This window comes from Rhinoderma darwinii, chromosome 13 (genome assembly GCF_050947455.1).
Source record: "Rhinoderma darwinii isolate aRhiDar2 chromosome 13, aRhiDar2.hap1, whole genome shotgun sequence".
In the NCBI taxonomy this organism is placed as follows: Eukaryota; Metazoa; Chordata; class Amphibia; order Anura; family Rhinodermatidae; genus Rhinoderma; species Rhinoderma darwinii.
Genome location: NC_134699.1, coordinates 31,341,433 through 31,355,094, shown reverse-complemented (window position 1 = coordinate 31,355,094; position 13,662 = coordinate 31,341,433). Strand labels below are relative to the sequence as shown.

The 13,662-nt window shown below is 41.4% G+C and overlaps 1 long non-coding RNA gene across 3 annotated transcripts in view; it reads left to right on the top strand.

Annotated features, from left to right (window-relative positions):
- Positions 1 to 13,662, top strand: part of LOC142665768 (uncharacterized) — a 98,341-nt gene that overhangs the window by 28,453 nt on the left and 56,226 nt on the right. The window contains exon 4 of one of the 3 annotated variants that reach the window (XR_012851564.1): positions 12,803 to 13,137. The exons of the other annotated variants lie outside the window; for them this stretch is intronic. This is a non-coding gene — a long non-coding RNA (uncharacterized LOC142665768). Of the gene's footprint in view, positions 1 to 12,802; positions 13,138 to 13,662 lie in introns of those variants that run through there. 3 annotated transcript variants of the gene reach the window in all.

Below are 13,662 nucleotides of genomic sequence, written 5' to 3'. Positions count from 1 at the left end.
TACGGGAAATACTGCCGGCATACGGTCCGTATATCACGGACCGAACACGCTTGTGTGAATCTGGCCTAAGGGTCACCATCTGTAAAGTTTCTTCTTAGATGTTGAACTAATACCTTACATGCAGTTAATCAAATAGTACTAAAAATAATCCTGTTAGCCACCCACTTATTATGGTTTTCAGCTTTTGCAGTCAATTTACTGATCATGGGGACATATAACATTGAATTGTACTTTGCACCGAACAATGTACGTCATTGGTGTCCGAAGCGGCTGCATATCTAGCATGACTTTGAGATCTGTGAGAAAAGGTGGGGTACTTCCTACGAGCGGCTTTCTTACAGAACGCCGATTTACAAATAAAAGTCAAATTAAGAGACATCTTACAGTCACAGTAATAAAAACAAAACAAAACAACATTACATTAAAAGACTTGTGCATCAGGGGAGTGCAGTAAAAAATCCTGATGTCCAGCAGTCCTACAATAATATATAACTAGCATACGAATCTGACAGATTATACAGATAAATACTGGGACATATTAAGGTTGGTGGGGCCCCGACCTTTGAAACCCAGACCCCATCTGACTTTATTGCAGCCAGCTATAGGAGAGGCCATGCATGCCCATCATCCTCTTCCCTGAAGTCTATCAGAGTTAAAAGCTATGTACAATGTGTATCAGCGTGTTTAATGCAACTTTCTAAATACTTTCTATCACTTTTTGAGATACAGCAGCTTTGTATTCTGTATACAGAGCAGCTGTATCTAGCTCTGAGACCTGAATCCGTCAGGTCAGCGGCACTGACGGGTTCAGTGTCAGCGGGTCCTGCGTGTCTCTGAAAATAAGCCCTTAGACTCCAAAAGGGAGAGCCACACACTCGGCTGGATAGAATGTCTGAACGATCATCAGAGAGGGTGGGTGGTGGTGGCATCATGGTTTCCCCAATGCAGTGCAGACATTCCTACCGTCCGTACAGATAGATTTTATTTCTGTGTTCATAAAAAAAATTATTGCATCCGTGATTTTGTAATGATCATATTAAAGGTCACCGGACATGCTGCTTATGTGTTCATATCAGTATTCTCTAGACTTATATTACTTATGATCTTTATGATTTATTATGATTTTTCAATTTGTCCGTAAACATTGTGTCTGTCATAAATTGTCCAGAAAGAAAAAATTTTAGATTAGCAATCCTTAACCCCTTCCCGCTGCAGCCACTTTTGACGTTTCTGACAGAGCCTCATTTTGCAAATCTGACGTGTAACTTTGTGGTAATAACTTTGGAATGTTTTTGCCTATCCGAGCAATTCTGTGTTTTCTCGTGACATTTTGCACTTTGTCAGAGTTAAAATTTGGTTGATGCATTCAGCCTTTATTTGTGAAAAACCCCAAAATTGAGAGAGAATTTGCAAAAATAGGCATTTTTCTAAATTTAAAGGGGTTTTCCCATCAGAGAGATTTATGACATATCCACAGGATATGTCATAAATGTCAGATAAATGGGGGTCCCACCTCTGTGACCCCCACCTATACCTAGAAAGGGGCCCCCTAAACCCCGTTCTACTGCTCTGTATTTTGGCTGAAGCGTGTGATTTCCGACCATGAATTACGGAAATAGCTTAGCTTGCTGAGCTACACTGTTTCTGTAAGTCCCATAGAACTGAATAGTAGTTACAGAAACCGTGTAGCTCACATGCTACGCTGCTTCCGTAACTGCCATTCACTACTCTGGGAGTTACGGAAACAGCGTAGCTCAGCGAAGCTACGCTGGTTCCGTAATTCATGGTCGGAAATCACACGCTTCAGCCACAACACAGAGCAGTAGAACGAGGTTTAGGGGGCCCCGTTCTAGAGATAGGTGGGACCCACATCTATCTGACATTTATGACATATCCTGTGGATATGTCATAAATGTCTCTTATGGGAAAACCCCTTTAAGTGTATCTGCTTGTAAGAAAGACAGTTATACCACACAAAATAGTTACTAGTTAGCATTTCTCATACATCTACTTTATGTTGGAATTGTTTTTTGAACATCCTATTATTTTTCTAAGATATTACAAGACTTATAAGTTTAGCAGAAATTTCTCACGTGTTCAAGAAAATTTCAAAAGCTTCAGTTCTGCAGTGGCTTTGAGGGGCCTATATATATTAGAAACCCCTATAAATCACCCCATTTTAAAAACTGCACCCCTCAAAGTATTCAAAACACCATTTAGAACATTTCTTAACCCTTTGCTTTAATTCCTGTGAAACGCCTAAAGTGGAGGTGCTAATGGACTGAAGCACAGGCCTCAGAAGTAAAGGAGCACATGGTGGATTTTGGGGCCTTCTTTTTATTAGAATAAATTTAGTCACTGTGTCAGGTTTGAAGAGGTCTTGTGGTGCCAAAATCAAAGGGAACACCCCATTTTGGAAACTACACTCCACAAGGAATTAATCTAGGACTGTAGTGAGCATTTTGACCCCACAGGTGTTTCATAGGTTTTATTAAAATTTGGATGTGAAAATGAAAAATGGTAATTTTTTTCCAATAAGATGTCGTATTTTCTCCATTAGTCTACAAGGAATAAATGAGAAAAAGCCACCCAACATTTGTAAAGCAACTTCTCCAGAGTATGGAAATACCTGTAACTGCTGTTTGGGCACATGACAGGGCTCAGAAGGGAAGGAGCGCCATTTAGCTTTCGGAGCACAGATTTTGCTGGATTGGTTTCTCGGCGCAATGTCGCTTTTGAAAAGCCCCTAAGCTACCAGTACAGTGGAAACTTTCCAAAAGTGACTCAATTCACGAAACTACACCCTTTGAGGAATTCATCTTTGGCTGTAAATGAGCATTTTGACCCACAGGAGTTTCATAGATTTTATTAGAATTGAGCAGTGAAAATACAAATATTAATTTTTTTTCCAGTAAGATGTAGCTTTAGTTTTTCATTTTCTCAACAAATAAAAGCAGAAAAAGAACCCCAACGTTTGTAAAGCAATTTCTCCCGAGTAAGGCAATGCTTGTTCTGAGGACCATAAGTTTGAGGGCTTGTTTCTTTGCGAGATGAGTTGTAGTTTTTATAGGTACTATTTTTAAATACATGCGACTTTTGGATCACTTTTTATTGTCTTGTGAGTGACTTGGTCTCTGAATGAGTTGTTTGCTGCTCACAGTAATTTTGGCAGGCCAATCACCCCAGGGGATCTATCCTATTTGGAGGTAATGGCTCCCATAGTGGTTCAATAAAGTTGCACAGCAAAATAAATTCTTTCTCAGCAACTTTGTTTTCCCTTCCATCTCCTTTGAACCTGATGCCAGCAGTTCATGCCTATGTGCCTGGGTATAAGCAGCTCTACAAAGAAGAGTTATCTTAAATTCCTCATTAAGGATGGGAAAAAGTAAAGCATTTTGTTGCTTTTTTTACTGCTTCACTTGGTAGTCTCGGCATAAACATTGGTGGCATATCACTAGCGTATATTACCAATGTCCGACCAATGTGACTCCCACTGATCGCTAGAAAGAAGTGGCAGTGGTGCTAGGAGAGTGGCGTGCTACCTTGTCTCCTGTCGGCTTTGCTTGGCTTTCTTTGGAGGAGCATGATCGGCCTGAAAAAAAAGTGGTGGCACATTGCTTTCCTATCGTCGCTGTCACTTCATTCTAGTGATTGTCAGTGGTCACAGTAGTTAGATCGATTGGGCATTGGCGGAATATCATATCGATATGCCACCAATATTAATTCTGAGACAAACTAAGGTGCTGCCACCAGTAAGGGTAATTACTTATTTGGTTTCACTTTTACTAATATTATGCCATCTTGTAGATCAGTATGACATGTTGTGGGCAAATTAGTTTAGTCCTCCTTTAAATGGTAGGTTACAGATGTTTTCTTCTCCATTTTCAGCTGTACAAATTCAGATAAATAACTTCTTGTTAAAAAGGAATCCCCTGCGGTTGCTCTCCTTAAAATGACTGTAGGAGTCATGTGGCCCTGTTCAAAACTTGAGGTTGTAGGCAGCTCTCTCCAATGACTCACACGTCTGGTAGAGATTCAGGCAAAATCTTCTGCCATGTCCTCCTCCCACGGGGGAAGAAATATTACTCTTTCTTGTTTTCATTGTATAAAAGGAAATTAACCTACTAATGATGATCACAAACTAGCTCAGATTATAGGGTGGAAATATCATGTAGCAACAGAGACTGCTTTTAGGAAAATGCTTGACTCACAGATCACGGTTCTTTGAGATTGGGCACAATCAGAATGGAAATATTCTTAACACTGCCGTGACAAAGCTGGCAGCATTTTACTTAGGGTATATAAAGGGTAAGTTAAATGTTGATGAACCTACAAGATTGTCTCAAAAAATTACTTCAATAACAATATCCTAAAATTCTTAGTATAGTTGCTCCTTTTAATATACTGTACTCAGATAAAAAACACGCAAGGTAGAGGGACAACAGACACCAGCCATCTCAATGTATGATTTTTGGAGAATTTTTACAGGTTACAGGCTGCACTAAACAGCAGCCTATGGAATAGAGGATAATATAAATAAAATATATTTTGAACATTCGTGCAGCTAAAGGGGGACAAGTCCAAAATTAACCCTTTACTTAACTCTATTAAAGTATTCCGCAGTATATTTTTTTATGATTGCAAAAGGTGAGCATACATGGTAATATACTGTGTTATTTATTTGAATATTATAGTGATTAAGAAATTTGGAATTTAAACATTCATTAAAATAATGATTATTTAATTGTATTAACTTATTATTTCAAATTATTTTTCTTTTTGTGATTTGCATTACCTGGGCATTTATTAATATAATTAACTACGGATTCTACAAAATACATTTGGGGAGACATCAAAACTAGTACAGAAGTACAGTTGGGGATTTGCCCATAGCAACCAGTCACATTCCAGTTCCCAATTTTTAGAGTTCTCTTGGAAAATAAAAACTGCAACCTGATATCTCTACTTTTACCTTTCACTAGTTCTGGTAAATCTTCCACATTGTCTAATAGCTCTTTCAATGCTCGTAACAATTTTACATTGATCGTTGATACTAAACAATAGTTTCTGAAATTTTGCTGAGAAACACAAAATAAATTAAAAAAGTTAGATAAGTAATTTTAATGGAAAAAGAAATTCATATCCCTATGTACATACCAACTTGTAAAATAATTCTCCATCTCTGCTTCTTACACTAGATTATCTGTTTGGTAACGATATTCACATTATCGCTAATGCATTGTACATATAATAAATTACTAATAAATTAAATCATTATCTAAACATCAAACACGTATGACAGATCTATTCCTGAATATACCTCTCTCACAAAATTTCTTATGTTTCAAATTTTCAACAACTGCAATATAAATATTAACAAAAAATGCATTTTATTTCATTTTGGTAATTGGTACATATAAATGTTTATTATAAATAATACAATAAAATTAAAGGGATTGTCCAGAATTAGAGAGTTTGTGTGTGGTATTGCAGCTCAGCCCCATTCACTTCAATGCAATACCAGATACAACCCATGGACAGGTATGGACGGTGCAGTCCTGTTTTTCTAACCCTTAACCATTTCCCACATTATAACGTTTGTGTGCATCGCTGAAAATAGATTTGATTATTATTATTATTATATGCATTATACATCTTTCTTTAATACAAAAAAATATTGCAACCAAAGCTTGACTGTAAATGCAGTATATTTCTTGAGGAACGCATTTTATGTGAAAAATATTTTTTTTTTAAATCTTGCATGAGTGAGGCCAATATACACCAACAACTCCTATAAAATGAATTTTTTTATAAAAGGAAATGGACTTTTATACATGTAATCTGAATTTCATCTGATCCTTTTTTTTAACTCCTTTTATAGTATTTTTAGTTTTTTCAATATATTCATTACTTGTGTTCCACTCTTATATTGTAGTTCGGATAGTTTTGGGTCTTTTCTAAATAAATAAAAACCTTATTAGTTCTGTCAGTCTCTTTCTTCACTGTTAGGCTTCTTTCACACTATCGTTAATATACTTTTACCTCTCTTCTGTCAGAGGAAGACAGGATAGAAAGATTAAACGGAAAACAACGGTTCCGTTAGAATTACTATTGATTTCAATGGTAATTCTTTTGTTTCAGTTGCTTTCCGTCTGTCTCAGTTTTGCTAGGTTTCCGTTCTTTTAACTGAAGCAAAATTGCAGTCTGCAGAACTTTTGTTTCCGTGAAAAAAACCAGAAACCTAGTGAACGGAGACAAACGAAAAGCAACTGAAATGAAAGAATTACCGTTGAAATCAATAGTAAATCAATAGTAATTGTAACGGAACCGTTGCTTTCCGTTTAATTTCTCGATCCTCTCTTCCTCTGACAGAAGAGAGGTAAAAGTATATTAACGATCGTGTGACTCGATCTGCTAACACTCAGGCTGGTAGGCTGAGGAGTGGGAGAGACTATCGCAGCCTGGCCAGATGGTTCTAGCTCCCGCCCTTGGTCTACTTATACCTTCATTTGCTGCTTGTCCTTTGCCTGTGATTCTCCTGTTTCCTGGCTCTGCTGTTACCATTGACCTCTGCTTATATTGACCCTGGCTTAACTGACTATTCTCCTGCTCTGCATTTGTTACCACGTACTCTCCTGGTTTGACTCGGCTCGTTCACTACTCTCTGTTGCTCACGGAGTTGCCGTGGGCAACTGCTCCACTTCCCTTGCTTCTGTGTACCCTGTCTTGTTTTGTCTGTCGTGCACATATTCAGCGTAGGGACCGTCGCCCAGTTGTACGCCATCGCCTAGGACGGGCTGTGCAAGTAGGCAGGGACTGGGAGTTTCGGGTAGATTAGGGCTCACCTGTCTGTCTCCCTATCCTGACATTACATTAATTCAGTGTTTTTCATTTTTATTATGAGCATACAAATCACAAAAAATTAAAAAAACAACACTTTTTTCATAATTTTTTATATAGCTCTATACATACACTGTTGAGCTCTAACAATTAGTCCTTTTCTCTCTCCGTCACCCTGGATCGCTGTGAGGGGAGAGTGAAGAGGGCTATATACACACGACCGTAAAAAAAATGACAGTCAACAACGGATCAACTGTCAGTTTTTCATGGCTTTTTTGCATCAATGTTTCTCAAACTTTGAATCCATTTCTCGGCCATCTGACCGTTTTTAACTGGCATTTGCCATCCGTTTTTTATGGACGTTAAAAAAAATAAAAATGGATGAATCTTAATCATTAGGGTTTTTTGTCCCAACCCCCTGAAAACACCACAGTGCCCATGTAGATAGTGACGCAATACCATTGTAGAGATTGCCACATTGCCCACATAGATAGTGCCAGTGCCCACATAGACAGTGCCTACTGTAAATAGTGCCACAGTTCTCCCTGTAGATAATGCCCAAATAGTGCCAAACATAGTGATGCCACAGTACCCATATAGGTAGTGCCACACCCCCCGTATATAGCACCCCCTGTAGATAGCACCACACCCCTGTAAATAGCGCCACCCCCTGTAGATAGCAACATCCCCTCTGCATTTAGCAATATCGCCGCTGCAGATAGCGCCAACCCCCCTGTAAATGGCACCCCCTTCCTGTAAATAGCACCACTGTATCCAAATGTAGGAGCTGAATCCATCTGACCGAAGACTTCGCTCCTACTGGAAGCCCCTGATGTCTCTGTCCATATATGGACAGTGACATCAGAGGTTAACTCTAAAAGCGGAATCCCCTGCCGGAGCGGGGATTCTGATTCAGGAGTGGCCCATGACGTCACTGTCCATATATGGATAGTGACACCAGGGGCTTCTCCAGTAGTGGAATCCCCAACAGAGCAATCTAACACCGTGGATTTCGCTCCTACAGAGAGCCGCTGACGGTATTGTCCATATATGGATAGTGACACCAGGGGTTTCTCCAGTAGCGGAATTCCGCTCCTAGAGAGAGCCACTAACTAACCATTTGGACAGTGACGTCAGGGGCTCTCCCTAGAAGCGGAATCCAATGTGATCTGACACCGGGGATTCCGCACCTAGAGTCAGTTCAGGGGGCGCTATCTACAGTGGGGAGTGTGATGCTATCTACAGCTGGGGGTTGCTATCTGCAGGGGGGTGGTGCTATCTACACCGGGGATGGAGAGACGGTGGGGGCTCCCTCTAGGAGGGGGATCCTCGGCCAGAGCGCTGGCCGTGGATTCCTATGCTGGAGGGAGCTTAGGTATCTCTATCTAGAGAGGGTTTTGCACTGCCTACAGGGGGTTGTGGGTGGCACTATCTACAATGGGGGGTATATTACGGGGCTCTCAAAGCTCCGTCAGGCATGAGTGCAGTGCTGCTCACACTGAAGCAGCACTGCACTCATTAAGCCCGTTCCAGTCTGTCAACATTTATACACGTGCTAACTGCACGGGGCGTTGGCAGTTAGAATGTATATAGCCGTATGGCAGTCGTGAAGGGGTTAAACCCACCCATTACGTATAGACCTATAAGCGCACATTCAATATCCTAAGCGTGCTCAGCCCATTTAGTTGTGTGAAAGGTGGAGGACAGTGCGGCATGCGCAGTAAGCCGCTACAAATCTCCCGGCTAATGCACAGATATGGTGATAGAACTAAGCTCATATATATATATACATACATACATACACACACATACATACATACAGCACCAGAACAAAGCTCACTACATAAATACAGAACCAAGCTCAGTACATATATATACTCACCAGAACCAAGCTCCGTACATATATACAGCATCAGAACCAAGCTCAATACGTAGTACCAGAACCAAGCTCAGCATATAAATACAGCACCAGAACTAAGCTCCGTACATAAATACAGCACCAAAACAAAGCTCGGTACATGTAGATATGTTTTGATGTGTTTATGTACTGCGCTTGGTTCAGGTGCTGTATTTATGTACTGAGTTTTGCTCTGGTGCTGTATACATGCACTGAGCTTAGTTCTAGTACTTTATATATATATATAGTGGGTTGGTTCTGGTATTATATTTATGTACTGAACTTGGTTCTGGAGCTGTATATATGTAGTGACCTTTGTTCTGGTGCAGTATATATATACTGAGCTTTGTTCTGGTGCTGTATATATGTACTGAGTTTTGTTGTGGTGCTGTATATAGGTACTGAGTTTTGTTGTGGTGCTGTATATAGGTACTGAGCTTGGTTCTGGAGTTGTCTTGTGTAATGAGCTTCTTTTTGGTGCTTTATATATGTATCGAGCTTGGTTGTTATGATGTATATAACACAAGAACCAAGCTCAGTACATATGTACGGAACCAGAAGCCAAGCTTAGTACATAAATATAGCACAAGCACAAATACAAATCAATACAGAGATCATTTGCAAATTCTGTTTAACCCCTGCCATATAAGTTTGTACGGCATAAAACTACAGCTCCCAGTATAGCCAGAACAATGGTAAGGATATGCTGGGAGTGGTTTCACAAAAAAAGAACGGTACACCCATCATCCCGCTGCAGATCATACAGTTACTACAGTACTGATCAGTCACAGGGAGAATAAACATTTACATTTCTTGACTCACTGGTGACGACTTCTCAGAGTGGAGTCGTTCTTTTTATATTTTCTTTTCCACCTGGTCCAGACGTTTATGATGACGCCTCCTGGCCATGACCCATTTCTGCAGCGTTTGCTGCTCAGAAGTCTTCACTCCTCACTTATCCAACATTTCCGCACCTATAAACGAAGATAGAATTCTCATGGGGCCACACTGTATGCTCCTAAATATAATGGTATCATACAGTGTGCCCCTAAATATAATAGTATCATACACTGTGCCTCCGAATATAATAGTGCTACACACTGTTCTCCTGAATATAATAGTACCATACACTGTGTCCATGAATAAAATTGTCAAACACTGTAAAGTAATGCATCACACACAGTGCCCCTTGTAATGAGTGCCTCTTATAGAGCCCCCTGTAGATAGTGCTCCCCGTAGTGCCCTCTGTAGATAGTGCTCCCTGTAGATAGTGCCCACTGTGGCATTATTATTACTATCATTCCCTGCAGATAGTGCCCCCTGTGGTGTTCCCTGCTCAAAGTGGCCCCTGTGGCGTTCCCTGCTGATAGTGCCCCCTGAGGCGTCCCCTGTAGATAGGGGCCCCTATATAGTCCCCTGTAGTTAGTATATAGTCCTCCCTGATGTTAGTGTCCTCTATGGAAAAGGCCCCCAACACTGCCCACAGTAAAAGGAAAAAAAACATATGCTTACCTGTCCCGTTCCCGCGCCATCCTCCAGCGACGCCAGTCCTACAGCGTAACGACGACTTAATTGCACCGACTCCATCATCACTAAAGCGCATGGCGTGGCATCATGTGCCTTGTCCGGGCAACGCTAGTTAACTCAATTGTATCCGCGTTCCAAGGACGCGGATACAATTGAGTGCAGGGGACCGGTTCCGGTTTCCGGCTTCACCGGCTGTAATTTTAACAACCGGTTCAGGAGAAGCAGGGCAAACCGGCCGGATCCCACCCTTGAACCCAGCCTAAGACAATAAAACATTTATGTATGTTTCCCATGTCCACTCATGTAAACTTAAAGGGGTTGTCTGGTTGAAAACCAATTTTCAAAGACCCTATTTAGGGGCATCCTCATACTATAGAGGGGGGCTCATTGGTTGCATCCATCAGTTATATGGAGTGTAGAGCAGCCACAATGAAACCTTCTCTCCCAGAAGGACAGCCAATAAACAAGATAGGCGCTGTTTCTGGAAAAGACCGTTTTTTTTTCTAATCTCATACAACCTCTTTCATTTATATGCCATATACTTTACACAGCAGTTGATAGTCAGCTATTCCTCCTGGCTCCACTAAAAACATGCACGGTCGGCTGAGTGTACACTTTTTTTTTAATTCGAGAGAGAGCGGAATAAGCTTCTACTAGACCCATCTGGCAGCGGCTTATCTCTTGCAGGAGAAAAAGAACGGGCATGTTGAAGCCAACTTGCCTGATCCTTCTTTCCCTGACCCCCATAGATATTGTGTGTCGATCACACCGAAATCGACAGGTTCGACAGATGTGCATGGCCAGCTTACGTTGAGCTGAGTTTTAACACAAAAGAAATATGATCTCTCATCAGCATATAGCCTGTCTGCTGAACAGTTACTTGTAGAAACAGAGATTTTTTTCATATTAGAGTGCAGGATCGAATAGAATATATAAGGAGTATAAGTGATATGAAAGCAAGCTTTCGCTTGTAGCTGCGTGCAAGGATGAGCCTCTTGCTTGTCTCACTGCTTCCTCCTTAGACTTTTTTTCTAACTGCTTTAGGCGGCACATTTTTTTTTAAAGAGAGTAAATTACACTTCATGTTCACATTTTGTTAACCAATGTAATATACCCGTGGAGCCCTTTTAATTGTTAGCAGTGCTGTCATTAGAAGTATCTGGGCCTCACATGGATAAATCAGCCAAGCCCCTTGAGCTCCCTCCTCGATTTCTCATCCTCCATCATGGACACCATTGTGTACTTTTGCTAGACATCTGATGTGATAACATAATTCTTTTTCAGCATTCACCTGTATTGTGTGTGAGGTCCAAACCACATATTTGGTGGATGACTGAGGAAAGGGGTAACAGAAGACTAATTGGGGATTGTCGCAGGGATTTATTGGTTCCTTTTTGCAAACTGTGCAGACCCTGTGAGGAAAACTTCTGTTCTGCCTTGACGGCTAGATAAATGGGATGTCTTTAAGGCATGCCAGTTACAGGATTGTCTTCTAAAAACAATGCACACCAGTCCATTGGTTGTGTCTGGTATTGCAGCTCAACTGCATTAAAGTGAATGGGGTTAAGCTGTAATACCAAACACAACCTCAAGACAGGTGTGGTCATGTTTTTAGAAGAAAGCGGCCATGTTTTTATAATCCTAGACAACCCCTTAAAGTAAGTGTATTCTTTCGCGTTAGCGGGGCAAGGTAAGTACAATCTTTTGTTTTTTGAGGGGGCTGTGTGGTAATATACAGGGGGGGGGATTGCTGTGTGGCAGTATATACAAGGGGTGAGGGGGCTGTGTAGCACTATATACAAGGTGAGGGGGGATTGCTGTGTGGCAGTATATACAGGGAGGGGGAGAATTGCTGTGGTAAGATACAGGGGGAATTGCTGTGTAGCAGTATATACAAGGGTAGGAGGGATTTTCTGTGTGGCAGTATATACAAGGGGAGAGGGGGGCTGTGTAGCTCTATATACAGGGGGGAATTGCTGTGTAGCACCATATACAAGGGGAGGAGGGGATTGCTGTGTGGCAGTATATACAAGGGGAGGGGTGCTGTGTTGCAGTATATACAAGGGGAAGGGGGCTGTGTAGCACTATATACAAGGGGAGGAAGGGATTGCAGTGTTGCAGTATATACAAGGGGAAGGGGGCTGTGTAGCACTATATATAAGGAGAGGAGGGGATTGCTGTGTGGCAGTATATACAAGGGGAGGGGGATTGCTGTGTGGCAGTATATACAAGGGGAGGGGGGGGATTGCTGTGTGGCAGTATATACAAGGGGAACGGGGCTTGCTCTGTGGCAGTATATACAAGGGGGCTGTATGTGATGCTATCTACAGGGGGTCTGTGTGGTGCTATCTATAGGGTCAGTGGTGTAATAGCGGGATTCTTTCATTGATGCCTATAATTGTAGTTTATAACTGTCTATTTTACAGGTGTACTTGTAATATTTAAAAAAGTAATTACAACTAATTTAAAATAAGTTTTCTTATTCTCTTATTTAGTCGCTATATTAGTGTTTACGAGGGTATTACTTTTGGTCATCAGATCACGCACCATTGATGGGGACTTTCCCTGCTCCCTATGCCCCGCTTAGTAGCTGCCAAGACTTAGAGGAAACATTGCTCCGCAGATTCACAGTTCTCACATCAAAGAAGGCTTGTCACCTCTGCAATTGAACCTTTTTTTTTCTCCAGACGGAGGGAGTGCCCCCTTGTCGTTTTTTGGGGATTTTACATGGAGCAGGATTTCACCATATTTTTTTTTCTGGAAATCGATGATCATCATAAACTTCACCAATGTACTGTAATTTTGTCCGAAGATAATTTTGCCTTTAAAGGAACAGTGTCACCACAATTTTTTTTTTAATATGTTAAAGATGTTAGTGCTTTATTAAAAACGTTTGGATTAATTTGTGTGTTTGTGTGTTACTTTTTCTTATTTTTACACTTTTTCTTCCCTATGGGGGCTGCCATTTTTTTTCCATTTCTGTATGTGTCGACACATACAGACATGGAATACGGCAGCTCCAGTCCCATAGGGACTGCGAACGGGGCCCGTTCCATCCACTAACATGTACGCCGCTGTGTGGGAACGGCGCATGCGCCGCTCCCACACAGTTCAATTTGAAATGCGCGCCGTCCAGCGCCATTTTCCTGTGGACCGGAAGTCGCGGCCGGACAGTAAGATTACTACTTCCGGTCGCGGCTTCCGGACTTGTGCACATGGAGCAGCAGACGGAGCGGATGGACCGGAGGGAGCGGCGGCGACTGGAGCAGGTAAGGGATTTCTATGTATGTTTGTGTTTGTGTGTGTTTACTACTGTATGTAAACCTTCTACACTGTGTGTTAGCTCAAAAAATGGCGACACACAGTGTAGGAGGTTAGACCGTTCAAACCCCTCGTTT